The sequence below is a fragment of the Anas platyrhynchos genome, chromosome 1 (genome assembly GCF_047663525.1).
Source record: "Anas platyrhynchos isolate ZD024472 breed Pekin duck chromosome 1, IASCAAS_PekinDuck_T2T, whole genome shotgun sequence".
Taxonomy (NCBI): Eukaryota; Metazoa; Chordata; class Aves; order Anseriformes; family Anatidae; genus Anas; species Anas platyrhynchos.
Window position 1 is genome coordinate 47118237 of NC_092587.1, and position 20627 is coordinate 47138863.

The following is a 20627-nucleotide window of genomic DNA, read 5'->3' on the forward strand; positions in this document are numbered from 1 at the left end:
AACTACTATTATCATTCTAGCTTTATGCGCCCAGTGAATAGAATCCAATAAATGTTACATTTTGTTCTCATTTTCCTTACACAGACTTCAGTTTCAATTTGCATAAATCATACGCTGTGGACTGCTTTGCTACTTCCTCTGTTTATCATTCTGTGTATATTCCTGTACACGGTAATGCTTTGAAAAGATTTATAGTCTTCGTGAGGCATACTGAACTAGGAGACGTATTCCCCGGATTTATTCTTCTGGTGTTAGTTGCCTTAGTTTGTAAATAAATTCAGCAAGCCTAAGCCAGAATATTACAACTTATGTTGATGATGATCGTCAAGTGAATTGGCAAATTTACAGGTCCTGATTATCCTGTGCTTCTTGGTTCTTCTACTGCCACAGTGTTCTAGGTTATCTGTCTTTGTCATCAAATCAAAATATCATAAAAGTTTGTTTAGACCGTGTTGTGCTTCTGAATGCTTTTATTTAGCAATATATGCAGTGCTTGGTAGGCTGCAAGTCTGATTTTAGAGAATTTCTTGTTCTACAGTTCAGGGGGATACAATTATTTGAAAGTCAGTTCTGTGACATTTTTTCACTTTCCTGCTACTTCTGATTGTTTAACAGATGTACTTTCCTACAGCTTCTACTAATCCTTGGTAATATAAGTATTATTAACAGACTTAATAACAAAGAAGAGAAGTATAAATTTTAATTTTACTTTCCTTAAATGTGGTGCCACAAAACTTCATGCAAAACCTAACAACCCTCAGGTACTGTACTCACTTATTGCCTCCAATACCTGGACTCTGTAGGCTGGTTTGTCTTCTGTCTGAATCTGTTAACATTTTTTTTTACATTAAAAAAAAAATAAGAGGCTTAGCATTCTCTCAGAGACCTAACGCTGTACTAACCAGTAGCCTCCATTCACATCCTAATTTTGCAGTCGTAAAATGGAGTAGAAAAATATTTCTTTCTGACGTACAGTTTCGTTAGCTATTCAAGAGAAAGAACTTGTGACCATCTTGTGTTTTAAAAGGAGGCATAATTAAATCATTGGTAACCAAGAAGACAAAAGTTCTCTCGCTAAAATACTTAATTTGCAGTGTTAATTCACAAAACCCTGGGGGATGGTGGGGGCTGATCTGGTGAAGGGTGTTTAATTCGATGCTTCTGGTGCATGCAGTGCTCTAATCCTAATGGCTTTCAAATGCTGGAAGAAATGAGTTGTGTTCATCTGCCACTGTCTGAGGATCTTGCTTGCATATATCAAATGCTGCCATCAGTTGCGAGGACCAATGGAAAATGACAGCACATCATCTCATTTCAGTGAATCTGCACGCTCTTGGTAGGTTATTACTGGGTTTCTTTTGATCCCAGCAGATTCTGCGTGTTTCTCTGTCCTGTAATTTTTCAGACCTCCTTCCCAAACCTGTGTCACCCATGCAGCTACTGCACGAGGCAGCAGAGCTGACTGATGGGGCGAAAGAGACAAAAGGCCTCGTGGTCTCCCCTATCTCCTGTGCCCTGTGAACAATATTCATCCTGTAGTCATAAAAGCTTCATATGGCTGTGCTGGTAAACACAACAAGAAAGAGAATTGTTTTTAAAATTTACTGATGTTCACTTACTTTTTATTTCTTGGTACACCCCTCATTTGTCTTTAAAATGTTCGTCCAAATACAAAACTCAATTTCCTTATGGGTTTTCTGTAGTTGACCAGAAGTGTAGTGATGGCAAGTTCATAATAAATGTACTGCTTTACGCTGAAGGTTGAAACCCTTCTCTTTGGCCCCGTGGCAACCTGCAGGAGGGCTCGTGTTTGTCCTGCAGCCCGAGCGTGCGTCAGCGGCACGGGGAGATGGAGAGGCCTTTGTAAGCTCAGGCCTTTCTCAAGGCTAAAGTGGTTCTGCTTTCCTTATCAGGCAGCAGTATCTGAAGCAAACAAAAAGGGCCTGCGAGCCAGCAGATATTTTGTATGACATGTATTCATACTGAAATTGCCGTGGCCTCTGGATCACCTTAGCTTATGTAAGGGAGGGGAGGATGGTGAGGAGGGAGGGAGCCGGCTCCTCACCCCGCAGGGGAGCCGTGGCACCAGGCAGGGCAGCTCCGACATGAACACAGATCCGGGGTGGCAGCGGTGGCTGGCCTGTGACCAGGAGGTAGGTCTCCTTCGGGCTGCTGTGGGGCTTTTCCTCCCCGTGTGCCTGCCCTGGGTCAGGGAGCACAGCCAGCCCCACGGCCGGGCCCTGGCTGGAGAGAGCGGGCAGCTGCTGCTGTGGAGAACCGGCCCACAGCAAAGAGGCTTCATGTTTTCCTGAAAATAGCAAACACAAAAGATTTTCAGAGGCAGTGTGTGGTAGCCTTAGCTTCCTACAGGCATTGGTGTTGAAACAGGGCTGGTTTGTGTTTTCTGGTCAGAGGTAAGCATACCTTCTCCGGACATTTCCATAACTTAACTCCGGAGGAGCTGAGGTTTCTGATCCAGCACTTCACCTCTCTTACTTACCTTCTCCTCAGGTATAGTGTTTCCCAAGCATTTAGTGAGCTGAAATCACAGGTTAACTGCAGCGTCTCGCAATAGGAAAATGTCGAGGCTAATCTCTTCCATCTCTCTGTTTTTCACATACCTATGCAGTACAACAAAGAAGCACAGGTCCCTGTGAAGTCCCTTTCTGCTTCTAAGACATCTGCTGCTTTTGATTTCAGTGTGCCTGGTTGATACTAATTAACACTAAAAGGAATGCTTTTATATTTCTTTCAGAGTGCTTTTGGTGCTAGAATCACTGGTGAGTGCATTTGGACTCTGGAGGACTGTCAGATGCAGGGTTTTCTCCAATTAGCAGCAACTCTCTGTCCACTGGCTTGCTTGCTTTATCTCTTTGAGTATGCCACTTTCACTCCTCCTTCTCTTTTTCATCTTTTTTTTTTTTTTCTCCCTGTCACTTTGCAATAGAAGCTGTAATGTCACTGAACTACTGCTGTGTCTCCCTGTCCTTCCTGCATCAATCATTTCATCTGGGACAGAGAGAAGAGCTTCGAGGTCATTCTTTGCTCTGGCTGTACAAAAAGGTGGAGGCAAGAAGGAGATAAGCCATGCTTTGAGTGGGATGAGTTGAACCCTGGGCCTTCTTTGGCCACTCTGGTAGTCCATGCTTCCTGAGAGGTGCAGTGCCCATGTGGAGTGCAGGACTCATGCTGAAGCATTAACACCTACAAGTAAAACAGAAGGTTTATAGACTCCAGTGTAAAGTTTATTTTAGGGTCATCTTTCACTTGTCTGTTTTGCAACAGAATGACATGGTTATTTAGGACCCTATCTATCTGCACATCCTTTCTGGTGGAACTGCTGCGTATGTTCCCGCTCTGCGCATTGTATTGTGCAGCCGATAGCTTCAAGTGTGCTCTTCTTCCCTTGTTCATACTGTGTAGCATGGTATTTGGAATTGGTGGAAATTCCACTAATATCTCAAACATTTTCAAATTCTAATTCTACCCTAACATGTGCTTACAGCCCCTTCCAGATGCTATCTGTATTGTGTATAGAAAGTGGATATTCTCTGTGTTGCTATCCCGTTGGAGACCTAGGAGAATATCACAAGGCACATAGTTCCTGTTTGGCAGTGAACCATCGAGAAGCGCTTTCTTGCTGGAGATGTGTATTGTGACAAAGTGCAGAAAAGGTGTGCATTAACCAAACATGCAGAGAGTCTCCTCGTTCTCTTGTACCAAGGATGGCCTTTATCCTGCTCTTGGAGGAAGACTGACATGGTCTCTCTCTGATAAATCCACATTATCTTTTTCTTAACACTGCAGAACCTTCTGGGTACTTGCAAAGACAGCTTGCTTCCTCCACTGTTTCCATGTTTCCCGTGAAGTGAAGTTGAGCGGGGTCAGGAAATTGCTAATCAGCCAACATATTTGTTGTTCCCAGAAAGACAGCAAGTTTTCTGCTGAATGGAAATTCCAGAGCTCAGTCTGCCACATCTCTTACGTGGAGTTAACTAGCAATCTATTTCATTCCTATTTTTACAGCAGAAAACCAGAATGATCTGCATTTTATACAAACTGTCTTTTCCATCTATACTTCTGATGGAAGGAAGATTCCTGGCAAGCTTTCCTTCAACAACCACTAGTGAATACAGTGTCCTTTATTTAGTGAATTATGATGGCAGTGAAAAATGTGGTAGTCTACTTTTCAAAATAGTGGGAGTCCGAAAGCAGAGTCCTACCCGCGACACAAAAGGATTGATCTGTCTGTGGTTGTCATTACAGGGAGTTCTAGATACATCAGCCCAAATTAGTTCTGTGTAGCTTTAAGTTTTAAATGCTAACTCATTTCTCTTTGCACAGAATACAGAGAGCACCCAGGCAGCAATTTAGGTACCACAGTAAAATAAAACAAGTTAGGTGGATGAACTCAGGCAACAGAGAGCAACTAAATGCATTTGGAAGTCAATGATTTACGGCGTGCATTGATGCAATCACTTAACCTCCTGAAAAAAACATGGAGACCTCACTAAAATTGGAATGCTCTGACAGGGTCTCTATCTGTAATCAGTTTGGGCCAAAAATATAATGACTGTGACTATCCAGAATGCTGAGACTAAGAAGACAGGCTGGTCAGCCAGCTAATTTAGGTCGTGATCCAAATTGCACTAAAATTAATGGATGGACTGTGACCTCATGAGAGCCAAATTGAGCTCTAATTGATAAAGGAATTCACTAAGCACGAGGCACTTCAGAATGTTTTTATTGCTGCTCAGAAGTCATACTTAGTCTAAAAGTTTGGAGCCTCTTTCTTAAAATAGCATTTGCCTAAGGTGAACTGTAAATGACTGGTCTGGTTTGCAGTAGAGCAGGAGTTAATGAAACCTCAGTCTGCTCTCGTCTGTCCTCTGAATTTTCAGTTAGCAAATTATCAGTTACCCTAGCAAACATAACCTCCTTCGACTGTTACCTTGGTTATTTTTTTACATTAATATCTTGCAGAGATTCAGCTCACTGGTTTTAGAAGAGAGATGAATCCGAATCAGGTAGGTTGGGCATGACTGCTGGATGTCGCTATTCCCTCCTTTGCTCAAAGCAGACAGAGCAGCTTGCTCAGGTTCTTTGCAGCTGAGTTGTGAGTATCTCCAAGGATTGAGCTTGCACAGACTTTCTGGACCACCTGTCCCATGGTTTGGCCAAAACAGAGCTCTGTTGAGCAGATGCCATGCAAAACAGAACTCTGACAGGCTTTGCTGTGATCTCCATGGGCTCCATCCTAACACAGCCTCAGTTGGGATCTGACTAGTGTATATGGTCTGTGACCTTGTTGGAGTTTTTCCAGACGAGGAGAAAACCCAGTCTTAACTTGGTCACTTTATTTACCATTATTTTTTCGGGTTGTATTTCTTTGTTATCTTTGTTGGCTGCTACAGAGGCTGCATTTTAGGGTTGTTCATTTGGATTGGTGATTGATGGAGCTGTCTGAGCTGGCTTCTGAGTTCTTTGCCTTGATCCAGTCACTGTGGTGCTTTCTCTGTGCATATTTGGCATTGCTTTAGTTGAAAGCCTGTCTGCATGCCAACAGGAGGGAGAACATCAGCTCTGATAGCCTTTCAGCAGACACTTGAACTGAAGTCTGCCGTGATGCTAGCCTCCATCCCTGCTGGGGTGATAGCCTTCATCCCTGGCAGCTGCAGAAATCAGTCTGAGGGGATCAGAAAGACCAGAGGAACAGTAAGACCCAGTTGTAGAATTAATGACGACTCCTCTTTTGTGCCAACCCAGGCCAGGAGACTGCAGAACTTGCCTCTTTCAAGATTTAGCTTCCTCATTTCTTGAGGCTGGGCCCCCCTTTGCCAAGAGGGACTGCAGGCAGCTGCCCCCTTCCCTCCCCATCCTGTGAAGCTCTGTCTGTAAGGCTGCTGTTGGCATTTAGAGGGACCGAGGCTGCTTTTTTCTCTTGCAGCCTCCCGGAGATGCGTCAGTAAATCATATGCATCATGTTATGGGAAATATTAAATGCAATAACTTTATTACAAGATCCATTTTTTTTTACTCACTGAGCATCATGAAGATTAAATATATCGGTTGAGCAGAATGGCTGTATCACTAGCAGCGTGCACCTCCGGGGACACCCACTGCACTGTGCTGGCTCTAAACTGACTTCTTTTTGGGGTGATTATACTCAGTTCTCACCTTTGCATACTGTTTGTAGTTTCTGAAGATACAGGAAAAAGCTGGGAGAATAAGAATTAAGAGATTTATAAACCAGAAGACAAAAACATTGGAAATAATAATCTAAATAATATCTAAATATCTAAGTAATAGATAATTAAATAATCTAAATAATATCTAAATAATATAATCCAAAATGTCCTGAATGTTTTCGTAAAACAATGTCTTGAATCTCAGGGACTGCCCTCAGCCATTTCTCAAAATGCTGATATTCTGCCTTGACTGCCCTTGCTGTGCAGCTTCATGTTGTCTAAAGCAGTTGAAACCAACCTTGGCTTGGACCTCAAGACTCAAATGTTAATATCGCTAATTAACTTTTGGCGTGTTAAAATGGCAAGAGTATTAAAATAGGTTTTCATTTTGTTTCCCTGTTTTGACTGGTTTGTTTGGATGTCATTAAGCTACTTATTTCCAGCAGCAGTACGAACGTTGCACTGTGAGCAGTGCAAGTAATTTATGGCTGCTTAGCTAGAAGTCCAAATGTTAATTTTTGTTAGTGTTTAAATTAAATGACAGCACCATTTTATTCTGTTCTTCAGTATCCAAATAAATTGATTACAGAAGTGCAATTAAGACAACAAGCTTAATCTCTCCTTTTATTGTGCAAGTTGGCAGTGCCAATATTAGCCTGCAGTCTTCTTGAGTTGCTTATGAATATTTTACATTGCTTTGCAGTCACTTAATAAAATTAAACTTCCTGAACTGAAGAAAAATAGTTCAATTATTTTTAGAATAATAGACCAGATGTCCATAGCATGGAGGTAGCAGTCTTATTTTAATCAAAATACATCCTCAGTAGAAGATATTTTGCAAAACATGTCTCAGTGGAGACAGTATTTAATCCCACTGTTGCTTCTGGATTTTAGGTACGTGATTGAGTTCATGCTCCAGCACTGTCTAAGACAGTGGTTATTCTTGATACAATGTCCTTAGGTTGCAGAACGCAACTCTTAATTAGAGCAATGCCTTAAGGAGCTAAAAGTCCTATTATGAACAACAAAAATACAGAAAAAACAAATACTTTGTGACAGGAAAAAAGTTAGGAGCAACTGTTCCCTTCGAGCAGAGACTGCATTATGGACTCAGCATGCTCCTCCTGCACCAGAACTCAATTAATGAACTTTCCTTTTGTGCCTACGAAGACCTCAGCCTTACAGAGCTCCTGCCTCCCTCCCTCAGCTCTGGCTTTCAGCTCTTTTCTCTCTTGTTCCTCTGCATCTGTAAAAGAATTGCACTCTACATTTGTTTGACAGTCTTTGGAGTCTGTCTCAAGAACTTAACCATTTCTGTAGATTTTTTTCACCCTGACAACTGAGTTTGTATTCTTAGGTCATCCCATTGTGGTTTGATAGCCGTGGAGCCCCTCTAGCCTCTGTGTGGAGATCGTGGCACCTCCAGGGATTTAGGTAGTCCCATGGTCTTTAGGAGAAATACCATTGGGTTGCACAGCAGCCCGGGACCGAGCTAAGAAGAAACTATCAGTCCGAGGAGCCTCAGTTTGGCTTTGCATCTCCTGCTTCCACCCTCACAGCCAGGGCAATGCCTGTGCCTAGAAGTCCCCTTGTCCCTTTTGTTAACAACACCTGCTGGAAATGGATGGACGTGTCAACACGAACTCTGTGCAAGTAAATCAAAGTGGACCGTGATGCTTCATCCACGGTCCGTGCATTAGCATTCGTTGGGAGTTACGTGTTAAGAGTTCAAGCAAGGGAGTGCTCAGCAATGTTGATGTGCTTTGGACTGAAGCAGTTAGCAAGGTGGACCCCAGCTGGAGAGTAAATGTGGCACTTAAGTCATTATGTCACCCTGGAGTTAAAATCTGATTAGGATACCCGACAGAAAGCAGCACAGGGAATGTATTTACAGGAAATCGAGTTAAAAGTACTTCTAAAAAGGGAAATGTAGCTGAGTAGGAAACAGAGTGAAAGTGCTAGTGAGCTAAGTCCCGTTGGTATGCTTTAGCTGTCACTCAGAGTCTCCTCAGTAGGGACTGTGTTTTGGAGCTGCTTTGTGGCTGGAATACCACGCTGTTTGATAGAAAGCAGCTCATGTCTTCTCTAAGTCTGCTGATTTTGCAGAGCGCAGGGAAGGGTGCAGAAATAGGAGCTGTAGGCAGTGAAACCACCTTGGTTGTGTCCATAACTAATAAAGCTGCAAGGGTGCAGGATAGGGGAAAGACCCTCTGCTGTATTTGGGGCTCTGGTGACAACCAGTGGAGGAAGGGAGCAGGGAAGAAGCGAGAGTGAGCCACCACCTAGCTGTGCTTTCTGGTTCTCTACTGCACTCGTGTATTTTCCTAAATTTGAGCAATATCCTTGCTGGAAATTAGCATCAGCTTTATTGACGAGCTGGGTGTGGGTCTTGGGATCCTGGAGTTCTTATCTGTTCTCAGACTTGAAGAATGTTAGAAGTGTTTTTATGGTTTAAAATGAGGAACTTGGGATCTAAACTTGAAGTCCATTTGCAGTTTTATAAATGTTTCCATTTATAATGCAGTATGTGCTTAACGAAATCCTCTGTGTAGACTTAAACATAATTCAGGGGAAACAGAAGAGTCCTGAGGCTTTCTGTGGCTGGGTTTATGCAGTTCAGGCTGGCTGGTGAGCATAATAGTCTTCCTGGCATTAGTATATATTAATTCAGATCATGTCACTTATTAACTGTTCATCTTTTTCCTCTTCTTTTTTTAGAAGAGGTACTCACATTTTTGATCCGTTCTTAATGAGGTGACTCTGTCTGATTCCTTTGAGTAATTGCAATTTGTGCACATCTGCAAGAAGCAGTTTTGAGTTTTGCTTTTCATTTCTTCCTGTTCCAGTAAATCAGTCACAGGAGAAAGCGTGGAGACATCTGAGTGGAAGATCTAAGTAGGCTGCCAGGCTGCCTTAAGATCTGACATCCAGCAGACTGGACTCGAAAGAGCAATGCCATCTGGACATGGAGACAGCTCTGAAGATGTCTTTGCATCGCACGGAGTTATTTATGTGGTTAATGTGCTGCAGCAGAGCCTGCCAGGGATCTGATCGCAGGTCCGTGCGCTTACCAGCAGCTGTGGCTGTTACAACTCCAGCACTAACAGCCTCCAGTTTCACTTTTGTTTGCTCCTCATGAGTTTCAGTTCTCACTGAAGTTCAGTTCCTAGACAGTAGGACTACTTAAATCCAATGAGACTTCTATTTGTTATTATTTTTGGTTCCCTGATATGAATCTGTCCCAAAAGCTTTTTCCCTGACAAGAGCTGAAACACCCTGCTTTATCCAAGTTAAAGCGTGTGCTGGGGTTCTGGGATGATTGCCTGGCCACCTACAAAATTCAGCTTCTTAACTAAAACCGTTCAGAAGAACTAAACAAAGTTCAGAAGAACTAAACAAAGACTCACAGAGCTGTTCATGCCCATTCTCCAGACTGGTGTCTGGCAGACACTAAAACTTCTTGTTACAAACTTCCCATTGAGATGGTTTGATTCAGCCGTTCACCTAGCAGAAGCTCAGCCGATCCGTTGGGTTAACATGGCCAAGGCAGCCTGGTTTCTGTGTCCAGCAGCCCAGAGGAAGCCTGCCATCACGTGTGGCCGCGTTGCTCAGTGCAAATAGGCGTTATTTGTGTCTAGGGTGCCTGGGGCTGGGGGTTGGGATTGTCCTGGTTTTGGCTAGGATAGAGTTAGTTTTCCTCCTGGTAGCTGGTAGGGTGCTGTGTTTGGGATTTAGGATGAGAATAATGTTGATAACACGCTGATGGTTTAATTGCTGCAGAGCAGTGCTTACACCAAGCCAAGGACTTCTCAGCTTCTCGCTCTGTCCTGCCAGTGGGCAGGCTGGGGGTGCAGCAGGAGCTGGGAGGGGACAGAGCCAGGACAGCTGATACAAAATGGTTAAAGAGATGTCCCGTACCTTATGGAGTCGTGCTGAAAAACTAATATGGGGGAGCTGGCAGGGGTGGAGGGACCACTGCTTGGGCATAGGCTGGGCATCGGTCTGCGGGTGGTGAGCAAGTGCACTGTGCATCACTTGTTTGTACACATTATTAGTAGTAGTACTGTTATTGCTACTGTTTCCCCTTTCTTTTCTGTCCTAATAAACTGCCTTTATCTCAGCCCACAAGCTTTTGCTTTTTTCTGGTTCTCTCCCCCACCCCACCGAGAGCGGGGAGGTGCTGAGCTGCCGGCCGGGTTAAACCACAGCAGGGCTGCGGCTGGAATAATGTGTCAGCCCTCGGCAGGAAGGAGATGCCCCAGTGAGTCCATCGCTGCGTTCAGTGCCTGGTGTTTGTTATCACTGGTAAATCATGATTTTAGGGCCAGTTTTTCACAAGCTTCCTCTCCAGGTCTGGAGGAACATGTTTGATCTTAACCCCTCTGAACTGAGGGGGGGTTATACTGCATCCTGTAATTCAGCTGCTCTCTCCCTACCCTTCAACAGCTGTCTTGGCTTTGGGGAAATGTAAATGATTTCTGCCATGTTCTGCTAAGCAGGACCTTTCCAGGGGTGAGTCCAGCTTAAATCAAAATGTGACGAGAGTCAGGTTGAAAGGAAAAAGGCTTAAAAGCCAGCCTGTGCAGTAATCACCCCATGAACCTTTCCCCCCTCATTTGGGCTCCTCATCCCACCTGAGGAAGCTTAAAATCAGACCAAGTGCAGATGTTGTTGAGCACAGTCCCGTACCCCGTGTGCGGCGCTCTGTGCCGCCTCCTGCCTCTGCTCCATTTTTAGCCGCAGAGTAATGTAGTGCTCTCATGATTTATTACACAAAACATTCTGGCAGCAGAAAGGATCAAGAGTAGGTGGGTCCATTAGAGCTGTTATCTAATTCCTTTTGAATGTTAGAGACTATTTAAATAAAAAAGCCTTTTTTTTTTTTTCTTTTTCTTTTTTTTCTCTCTCATGTGTGCTCCAGGATTTCCATTTTGTGTTTGAAAAGAGTGATGTATCTAACAGCCTGTTGACCCTCGTTAAACAGGATAAGATCCAAACACTGAATATCAAGAGCGAAATTTATGGTGTTTCCAGTAACCTCAGGAGGGACAGGGATTTTTAATACCTGTGATGTGACCACAGAATAAATTTCTCCCCGCTCTCTATGGGGCAGCCTGGATCTCTCCCCCCATCTGCATGTGCTCCTGCTTTTGTGGAAGCGGAGGCTCTGCTCGAGGGGAACAGGAGCTCCCTCCTGCTTGTCCTGCTGGTGTGTGACCCCCTGGCTTGCTCAGCAGGCTCCTCTGAACCTCTCTGGATTATGGTTTAAGTAAGGAGAGAGTAGGCAGGGACAAATTCATGTTTTGGAGAAAAACAGTCTGATAAAAAAAGAAAAAAAAAGACAAGCCGCTGGTTGTACTGCTCCAGAGAAGCTTGCTCCTCAGTGCAGCACACTGACAATTGCCTTACTCTTTTGTTTGATCTAGAAGTGCATTAGTCAAATTATAAGAACAAAAGAATAAACTGAGTAATAGCCTGAGAGTGAGACACAGCTGGCCTGCCTCTGCAAGAGCTCGGGGCATTTGCAGGCTGCGAGCACTCTGTCTGTCTGCCAGGCAAGTGGCTGTGGCTGGGTAGGGAGGAGGAGCAGCAAGGGGCTTTTCTTCCCCTCGTTGGCCTTAGAAACCTTGCAGTGGAAATTCAAACCAGTCTACATATTTTTGCGGGCTTTTTAGTGATGTTTACGAAGAAAAAATGCACAACTGGAAGTAAAGTCAGCTCCTTCTTGCAGTTTCTGCCTCCGGTGTGCTCCTGCTGGGACCCCAGCCTTGTCACTCAGCTACCAAAACTCAGACAGGAAAGGTTGCTCACACACCTGTGCTCTGAAAGAGCAGCCTTCAGAAGAAGTGGAGGCACTGCATGCCCTCCTGCAGCTTCTGCACATCCTGGATGGCCAGGGCGAGTAGGCTGATAGCTGGTGTCAGCTCGGTGCCGGGCAGGGTGTGCTCCAGCAGCGCGAGAGGCTTTGCCTTCACGCCTGCTCTGCGTGTGCAGAGGAGTCTGGCTTTGAGGAAGACTCTCGGGCTATCTTTAGCAGACAGACCACGGCTGGGTTGCACTTCCAGAAACCAAAGCAGCCCTACTGTCTCAGCTCACGCTTTCATTTCTCTCCAGGGAATAACTCATACAAGCATTACATCCAGGCTGAAAACATCCACCTCTCCAGCAGTTCGCCGTGGCGGAGGAGCAGTGTCCTTCTGGACTGCTTAGGTAATGCTGTTGGCTTTTGGAATACAACTTTTCTCTATTAGATACTGCTTTTATCTGCTTTTCCAGCCACGACTAGGTGGTCTGCTGCGGTGGTGGTCTGAGAATCAAGATGTTCTCCAGATCCTCCAACAGCTTGTAGTCTGACCATGCTTCTGCCCTCTTCGAGCAGCCTTACTCCTTGCCTTCACCAGTGAGCCGTGCCGTGTGTGCTAAACAAGCAGCAGTCAGCCTGCAGAGGTGGCTCTTACGTAGGACGGATTGTGTTTGCATCCCAACTGTCAGGCATTTGGCAGTAATAGCTACCAGTGATTAATGGTATGACACGAGCTGTATGTGATAATACCAGTATTTATGGGAGTTGCTGTACTTTTGAAGTTCATGCAAGATCAGAAAATAGGTCAATCAGCATTGCTCTAGTCCTTGTTTGCAACACTTACTGGCAAATGCAGTAGTTTGGCTTCAGGTACCTCACAATTTTGCTTCCATTTGGAAAAGCAGAGAAAGATTGCATTTACGACGTTCTGTATGTATTTGTCATGTTCCTCACTCATCTCTTGTTTTGCAAGGGCTCGTCTTGAGCATTCATTGCTCAAGTTAGTGGTTGACTCAGCTTCTGAATCTATTATCATATTTTTTTGGAAAAATTGGCTCAGGAAACCAGTTCCACTGGCACTGACTTGAGTGCCCAGATACAGAACACAGCGTTATAAACGAGCAACAAATTTATCAGAGTGGGTTTTGGCCTGTTTTATCTAGTACTAATTTTTAAAGCTGGTTAAAATCATTGAGAGTTATTGATTCCTTCCTTTTAATGTATTTTTTTTTGTTCTGATACCTGCTACAATAGTCAAGATGCTCCATTTTTATTGTATTGACTATATGAGAAGACAACATGATGTTTCTTACTTCAGAAAGAGAACATATTTGGGATTTAAGGGCTTCTTTAAATCCTGACTAGCAATTGACAGTACAGTAACCTGGTGCTTCGGGAGTGGGGGTGTTGTTCTGCGAGACAGAGGGAGGACACTAACCGAAAGTGGAACAAGTTATTTTACAGTATCCCCTGACAGCATGGTCACATGAAGTAAATGCATTTTGTGGGTGGGAAAAGGCTGGTTTTCTACAAGCAAACCCAAAGAGGAATGGGAGTAGTTTACGTGAGCAACAAATACATGCAGAGGACAGAAAGCAGCAGATGTTAAATGACTAAGGGCTGGGAAAACAATTCTTTTTTCTTTTTCCCAATTCAGGGAAAGAAAACCAGAAGTAGAAAACACACAGGCAAGTAAAATTGATTTTGAAAAATATTTTATTATTATTTTTTAAATGCTGAGCAGGAAAGCGTCGGGGGCTGGGAAGCCCAGTGGGGATTCCTGCTCCATCACCGTGTCAGCTGGGGTGCACCTGGCCTACCTCTCCATAGCGGGGACTGAGACAGCGACGGGGACAGCCCAGGTCAGCCCACTCATGGCCACTGGTAATCAAGGGGATTTACACTACAGCCACCTTGCAGTGTTATAAATAAGACAACTTCCAATCTGTTCGAAAAATAAGGCAGTTTGCAGCCACCGGGTTGCATCGGTGAACATGCGCAGGGTAGTTCAAACAATCAGGTGAGGTGGATGTGTGTGACGGACTGACTCCTGGCACTGCAGGAGCCCTTTCCCTCTGCCAGAGCTCAGGTGCCAGGCTGCAGAGCGGTCGGTGAAAGCCCGGAGCACCTCAGGGATGTGCTCAACAGAGGCCCCTGGCTGCTGCTTCACCTGGGGCCGAGCTGTGCCCGCTCCTCCCTGCTCCACGTGGCGGCCCCAGGGAACATCTCCTCCTGCTCAGGAGCTTCTGTAGCATGTGTGTGTGTGTGTGTGTGTGTGTGTGTAACTGTGAGGAGAACAGGAGGTGTTACCTCATGCTAGGCCTCTCCTCACTCTGCCTCTTCCCCGGCTGCTGCCCGCGGTGCAGATGAGACGTGGCAAAGCTGCTGTGCTCCCAGCCTGGTCAGAGAGCCCCGCTGCTGGGTCAGCTCCAGTGAGCGGTCTTTGTTTCTGTGGGGCACGCGTGTTTGCCTGGAGTTTGCCAGAGCAGCCTGGGTGAACACAAGTGAAGTTTCATGGGGGACATGTGTAGCAGTCGGGCGAGGTTGCTGCAGCCCCTGGAGGGTGGATGGTCTCCAGCTGTGGGTCTCCAGCTGAAGGAGAACAGCAGCGGGGTTACCTTACTGTAAGAAGGAAAACTGCGAGGTCTCGGTTCTTTCTTAAGTCCTCCAATAGTTCTCTTAGCAGGAGGAGATTTAAGAAATGGGATCCCAGCCTCCCTGGAAGGGATGATTATCCGTAGTGACTGGTAATGCAGCATGCATGTTAAAAGCATATAGGTAAAGGGAGGCAATTAAATCCCTGGGGAGAAACTGGCCTGACTTGTGCTTGGATTTTGAACCTCTTAAACGTAATGTAATGGTGTGATCATTGCAAATATCAGCGAGCAGTTGCCCTTGGCTTCCCCTGACCTAACGCGGTTCCTCTGAGGAAGACGGTTGCTGTAGCATTTTCATCCATTTCAGCCCAGTTTTTGCCACTCAGGCTGCCTGAAAGGCAGCAGCTCCCCTCTGGCTTTGGAGCCGTGTCCATAAAACTGTGCATGAACTGATGTAATTCCTGGGGCAAGAGGTGTGCTGTTCTCCAGCCTTCTACCGCTCCAGCCTGAGATTCACATAGCGATTGAAGTCAGGAATAGCAACAGATTGGGAGATTGACCTTCTCCTCCGAATTATGCACCTCGGTGAGCCTGTGCTAAGGAAGGAATTATGTTTAAGAGAGGAAGAGGTCGAGACATGAAGTGTGAGACGCCTTCCCAAGAAGCACAGGGCTTCACTCTTGTTTTCTCCATGGCACCTCCAGTCTGTCCAAGCAGGGTAAAAACACCCGGAGTGGGTGTAGGCCAGCCTTCGCGTGAATCAGAGTCAGGCCTGGGACAAGCGAGCTGAGGTCAGCGTTCAGTCACGAGGCTCAGGAGAAGTCGCCTCTCCACCGGGGGATTCCTGGGTGATTTCTGTGTCCCATGTGATGCAGCAGACCCGAGTTGCAGGTTGTGGCCTTCTAAAATGTCTCTGCTTATATGAACCAGGAACCAGCGAAAAGTGGTGCAGTTGTGTGTCAGAAAAACCAAGAGACTGCATTGGCACTGGGTTTAACGCAAGCCCTTATTTTGCCCTGTGTCTTGTTAATTGGATGCTATTTTGAGTTCAGCGAGGGATACGATGTTATCCAGACCTTTGTGTTGCTGTTACTCCTTTAAACAGTTATTTGTGTTGCAGGATTTGGTGGCAAGTTATCTCCATTATTAATGGCTTTCACCATTAGAGTATTTTTAGCCTTGTGAGAGAATGCCAAGCAAAAAGGAAGGAATCCACTAGCAGATACCCAAGACTGAAGTATGGCTTTCCCTTCAGCAGGTTTTGTTACTGCTTTTGATTTTGGCTGTCTGGAGTGTTCACAGGTAAACGTCCCTGGGTGACCTAAGCTGGTGCCTCTCTTCGTGAGACAATCAGTTCAGGTGCTCTTGCACCTCTGTCAAAGTTGGACTTTTTTTTTCCATTAGGGCTGATAAAAGGCAGATAAAGATGACTGAACCAATGAATTTTCTACGTGACACCCATGTGCACTTGTAGCCCTCTTCTGGAAAATTAAAAGCGTAACACAAAACGTCCCCCAAAGTGTCAGTCACTCAAGCCTTGCAGATTTTCACCAGTCCTGAGCTGTAAAAGAACCTACTTTCCTCTTGCTTTCTGGCTCTTGGCTGCGTTACTTCCAGTCAGGATGACTTGGCCAACTGGTCCGGGTCCTTACTAAACAGGAGACAGAAAAAGGGAAGTTTGTAAGGGGGGAAATGCAGAAGAAAGAATGGTTTGTATTTTCTGGAGCTGTAGGATTTAACTGATGTCACTCGTAACTGAGGTATTGCACTCCGTGTCACTGGCAAAGTTTTCATTAGTGAACAGAATGGAAACAAAAATTCTGGTTACTTCTGCTCCTTTCAGATCATCCTCAAGGTCCATTGACTCTTTGTGTCTTCTAGGTAGGTAAGTTCCAGAGAGCAACGCTAACTGCATGCACTCCAAATTACCCCTCTGAACGCTTTCACTCCAAACCTGTCCTGCTTCAGTCTAAACCTCCCATTTCTGGATTATTCATGGTTGTGCACCCAAAACCTTCAAAAGCATTGGTCGATTCTTCTGCTTTAAAATACAGATGGTGTACAGTGATTTTTCCTGTATTTTTTTCATTCTCCTTAGTTTTATGACTGCTGCTTTTATAGCCACGTCTCTGTGTAGTGACCTGAGTTGGATTTCATTGCCTCGAACAAGAGACCTCTGCCTCACGCCCTTCTGCTCACGCACAGCTGAGCTGAACATTGCACACATTTACTTCAAATGGAGAATGAGAACATACATGCTCTGAGAAAAAGGTCTTTTTTTGTTGTTGTTGTTTTCCAAAACTGGGATATTGCAGTGTGATTGCATTATTAATGGGCAAAGTGCTTTGGTTACTTTATTTTTTATATGGTTTCTGGATCAGATTCCACTCCCTGTTAGTTCTGTCCTTGTGAGCTGAGATTGTGATGTCTTCAAGCAAAGTTACTGTATGGTTTAGTTGTGTCATGGGAAAAAAGTAAGGACGGTTATCTTTCTGCAGCTGACACATTAACTGACACTGCTAAGCCTGTATATAAATATGTCCAAAATCTTCAGAAGAAGAGAGAAAAGCTTTCCAGCACCTGGCTTTTAGAATACGCTGGGATTTATGGTAAAGTGTGTAAATGGTTGCAAAAATAATAAAAAAAAAAACAAAACAACTGAGCCCCTTCCCTCAAATTTATGGCCTCATTTGAAGTCCAGATGAATTGTGCGTTTCTGGAGACTTCAGCAGGCTTTGGATCACGCTGATATTTTGAAAGGAAAGTATTTATCTTCAGGGGACACATGTTAAGAGGCAAAATAATAATGGGAGCAGTAAATTACGAGCGAGAGAAAGCCCCTTGTATCATATTCTTCATTACCGTGACTCCTCGATGAATTTCCCTGTGGTATTTATGTGGTTCTTTTCACATGATAGCAAATCACTTCAGTAATGAAGCTTCTCCCAGCTGCCAGAGGAGAGCAGTCCTCAGCGTGACAGCACTGACTTCCCGGCACCCGGCACCCATTCTCCCTCCCTCAGCTGCAAGGAACCCCTTGAGAACAAGAGCTTGCTGCCTCTCAGCCTGGTTTGTTTCAAAGTGTTATCCTCTCCCTGCTCTCTCAGGCTAGCAAAGGTCAGGGGCTGCCTTTACCTTTTAATTTGCTTTTGCAGCCACTTCTGCCAGAGGCAGAAGGCGGTGTGCCAGCCCCAGGGCTCCCCACCTGTGCTGCCCCATGGACTGCTCGCATTGCTTTAGGGGAAGGAGGGATGGCTCTCCCAAACTGAATGACCCGTGTCCCTCCCTACAGCATGGATAGCTGCTGCTGTAGCTAATTTTGTTATAAATATCACTTTTGTTTGTGTTTCTTTAAAGACTAGGATCGGGCATGAGGCTGTGTCTCTCCGAACAAAGCCCCCTGAATTATGTATTCTGCTTCGTGTTTGTATTGTGCCAGGCACAGTGGGAGCTTGTCCTAGGCTGGAAGTGCCACTGTGTTATAAGTAATAAATAACAGCATCTAACAGTAATTGTTTCATTACTTTGTGAGTCAGACCCTTCACCGGGGGATTTGCTCGCTGACAAACATGTTGTTCGGCTCTGCCTTTCCATTAGGGAGACCATGCCAGGCTCTTCTGTGGCTTTGTTCTGCGACGGAGACTTGAAGTCATTCATAGTATTAAAAAAACAAACAAACAAAGAAATTAGGCAAATACATTGAAATTCAGTGCTTAATGGCCTGCTTTAGGGTTCTCCCAAGTGCTCTGCGCTGCTTGTAGCTGGTGCCTGGGGTGACAGGAGGCAGGGTGGCCCGGCCATCCCCATCCCCGTCCCTGTTTTGTGCCAGCCTTGCTGCCCTGCTCACAGCCCCGTGCCCCAGGGCCAGCTCCAGAGCACCAAGGGACAGCCTAGGTGTAGGGCTAAGCAGAGGCCTGATGCTGATCCGAAATTGGAAATTCCCCTCCTCGTTCTGCCACAGGCTTCTGGTGATGCCTGCAACGTGTTGCTTATCTCCTAATTTCCAAAGAACCATGGAAATACTAATTTCCTTGCACCTTGCCCTGTTTCCTCCCACAAATGTTGTTTTCAGGGAGTTAGGGACGTTTACTGATTAAAAGATGTTTGCTTAGCCTCTGTGAAATGGCACTGAACCCAGAGCAGTGCCCTCTGAGCAATGTGGCAGGTCTGCTGTCCCTGCGGTGCTGCTCTGCCCTGCTCCAGAGCTCGGTGCCACCAAAGGAGGGGCAGCAGTCCTGCCTGGACAGGGCTTGCTGACACTGCTGTATTAATTTCGTACTGCACAGGTGATTCTGAACAGCTTGTGAATTGTTTTTCTGCGTTATGAATAACTCCTCATTTGACAGAGGAACGCCACTTTTCTCCACGATGTTTTCCAGTGCGTTTTCATCTTTCGTGCCAGTTGCAGATTGGTGTCTCTCCACATTTATTAATCGCAGCGCGTGAGTGCTGAGCTGGTGGGTTAGGCTCTGCTCTTACTGTAACCTGATTCTCCTCCCGTAAACTGGATGGCATGTGATATTCTTTTTTTGCGACTACAAGTTGTGAAGTGGATTGAACGAGAGGAAATTGTGCCATATGGTGCTCACTCTCCTTAGCTCGCATTTCTCACTCTGCCAGCTGTGACTCTGCTCATGTGTCTCTAGAAGGTGGTTTCTGCGGGCACTTCTGCGTGCAGGCAGGGCATGGCCAGAGCCCTGTCCCCACCTAAGGGACAGTCCTGACATGGGTTGTGGTGTACAGGAGAAAAAACACGGCATTCATTTTCTTCCTGTCATTTTGGCAGCATTGCCACAACATTCGTAGCTCTGATTTCACCCTAGTAACACATAGGAAAGTTACCTGTGTTGGGATATGAACACAAAACCAGAACTGATTGATATTTTTTTCTCCAGATTCATCCCTACCTGGCAGCTGAGCCCTGGCAGCTCTGTGTGTGCCTGCTCAAGGCACCAATCTTGTGGCTTACACCAGCGGACCCTGCCTTTGTGTGGGGCACGCTGAGGTTCGGTGCTGTGCCCTGGGTTGTGCAGGGAGCGTGCACGCAGCCAGTCGTGGTAGCACAGTTGATGCACGACAACCCAGCGAGCTGCAGGCCAGTCACTTCCCAGCTCATGCCCATGCTGTGGGCACTCTGCTTTGTACTAACTCGAGCAGCTTTAGCCTCACCTGAGAAGGCTTGGCCAAGCCTTCCCTTCCCCTGCAAATGCCCAGGTGGCAGCACCAGCGTTTGGGTGCTGTTGGTGTGCCCGGATCAGCCAGAGCAGGGTTACCTCAGGGGGTTGTGCTGAGGGACACCAGAGCCCTAAGGACTGGGGAGCTGGAAAGCTCCTGAACCTCCTCGCATATTTTCCACCTTCCCATGGTGCAGAGCAGAGCTCCGGTCTATTGCCCGGTTTTCTTGTGCTCAGATGCCACCAGTGAGACTGCTCAAACCATGCTAAAAAAAGGACAGCACTCTGAGAGAGAAAATAAAGAGAGTTACTAGGATCAAATAGATCCACATTTTTCTTTGGACTGCAGCCTGTTTTACCATATGGTTCAAAGTCTCCCCTGAACTCTAGTTGAGCCAGAAATCACAAAATGAACTGAAATACCAGTTTTAAAAATGTTAACTTTAAGCTGCATTTTAAAATATTTAAATGCCAGTAAATCAATTGTCTTGGAAGGAAGGGAAAAGTTCAGATCAGACTGATAAAAAATGTCCTTTTGCTTTGACCTCTTCTTTTGCTTTCCTAATCTCATAGCATAAGCTAGCTCCAATTCTGAAATGCAGAGATGTTAAAGATTGCTGTAAATGTCAGAACTGCATAGGCTGAGCATTCCCATTCTCTTCTCAAATCAAGATTTGCCATAAGCCAAGCATTTTATGAACAGTTCATTTTTAAGAAATCTGTCAACGAGAAAAACCCTTAGGAAAGTAAATGGCATCCCACTTTTTAAACTGTCTGTCTTTGATAGGATAAAGACTGATCAAAAAGAGAGCACGTAAGTTTTGCTTTCCAGACTTTATATATATATTGTATGGTCTTTATTGTG

General features: G+C 45.4%; 1 protein-coding gene across 3 annotated transcripts in view; it reads left to right on the top strand.

Annotated features, from left to right (window-relative positions):
* Positions 1-20627, top strand: part of TMCC3 (transmembrane and coiled-coil domain family 3) — a 129796-nt gene that overhangs the window by 29566 nt on the left and 79603 nt on the right. Inside the window, exon 1 of one of the 3 annotated variants that reach the window (XM_005012397.6) lies at positions 12271-12398. The exons of the other annotated variants lie outside the window; for them this stretch is intronic. The gene's annotated coding sequence lies outside the window, so the exon portion shown is untranslated. Of the gene's footprint in view, positions 1-12270; positions 12399-20627 lie in introns of those variants that run through there. 3 annotated transcript variants of the gene reach the window in all.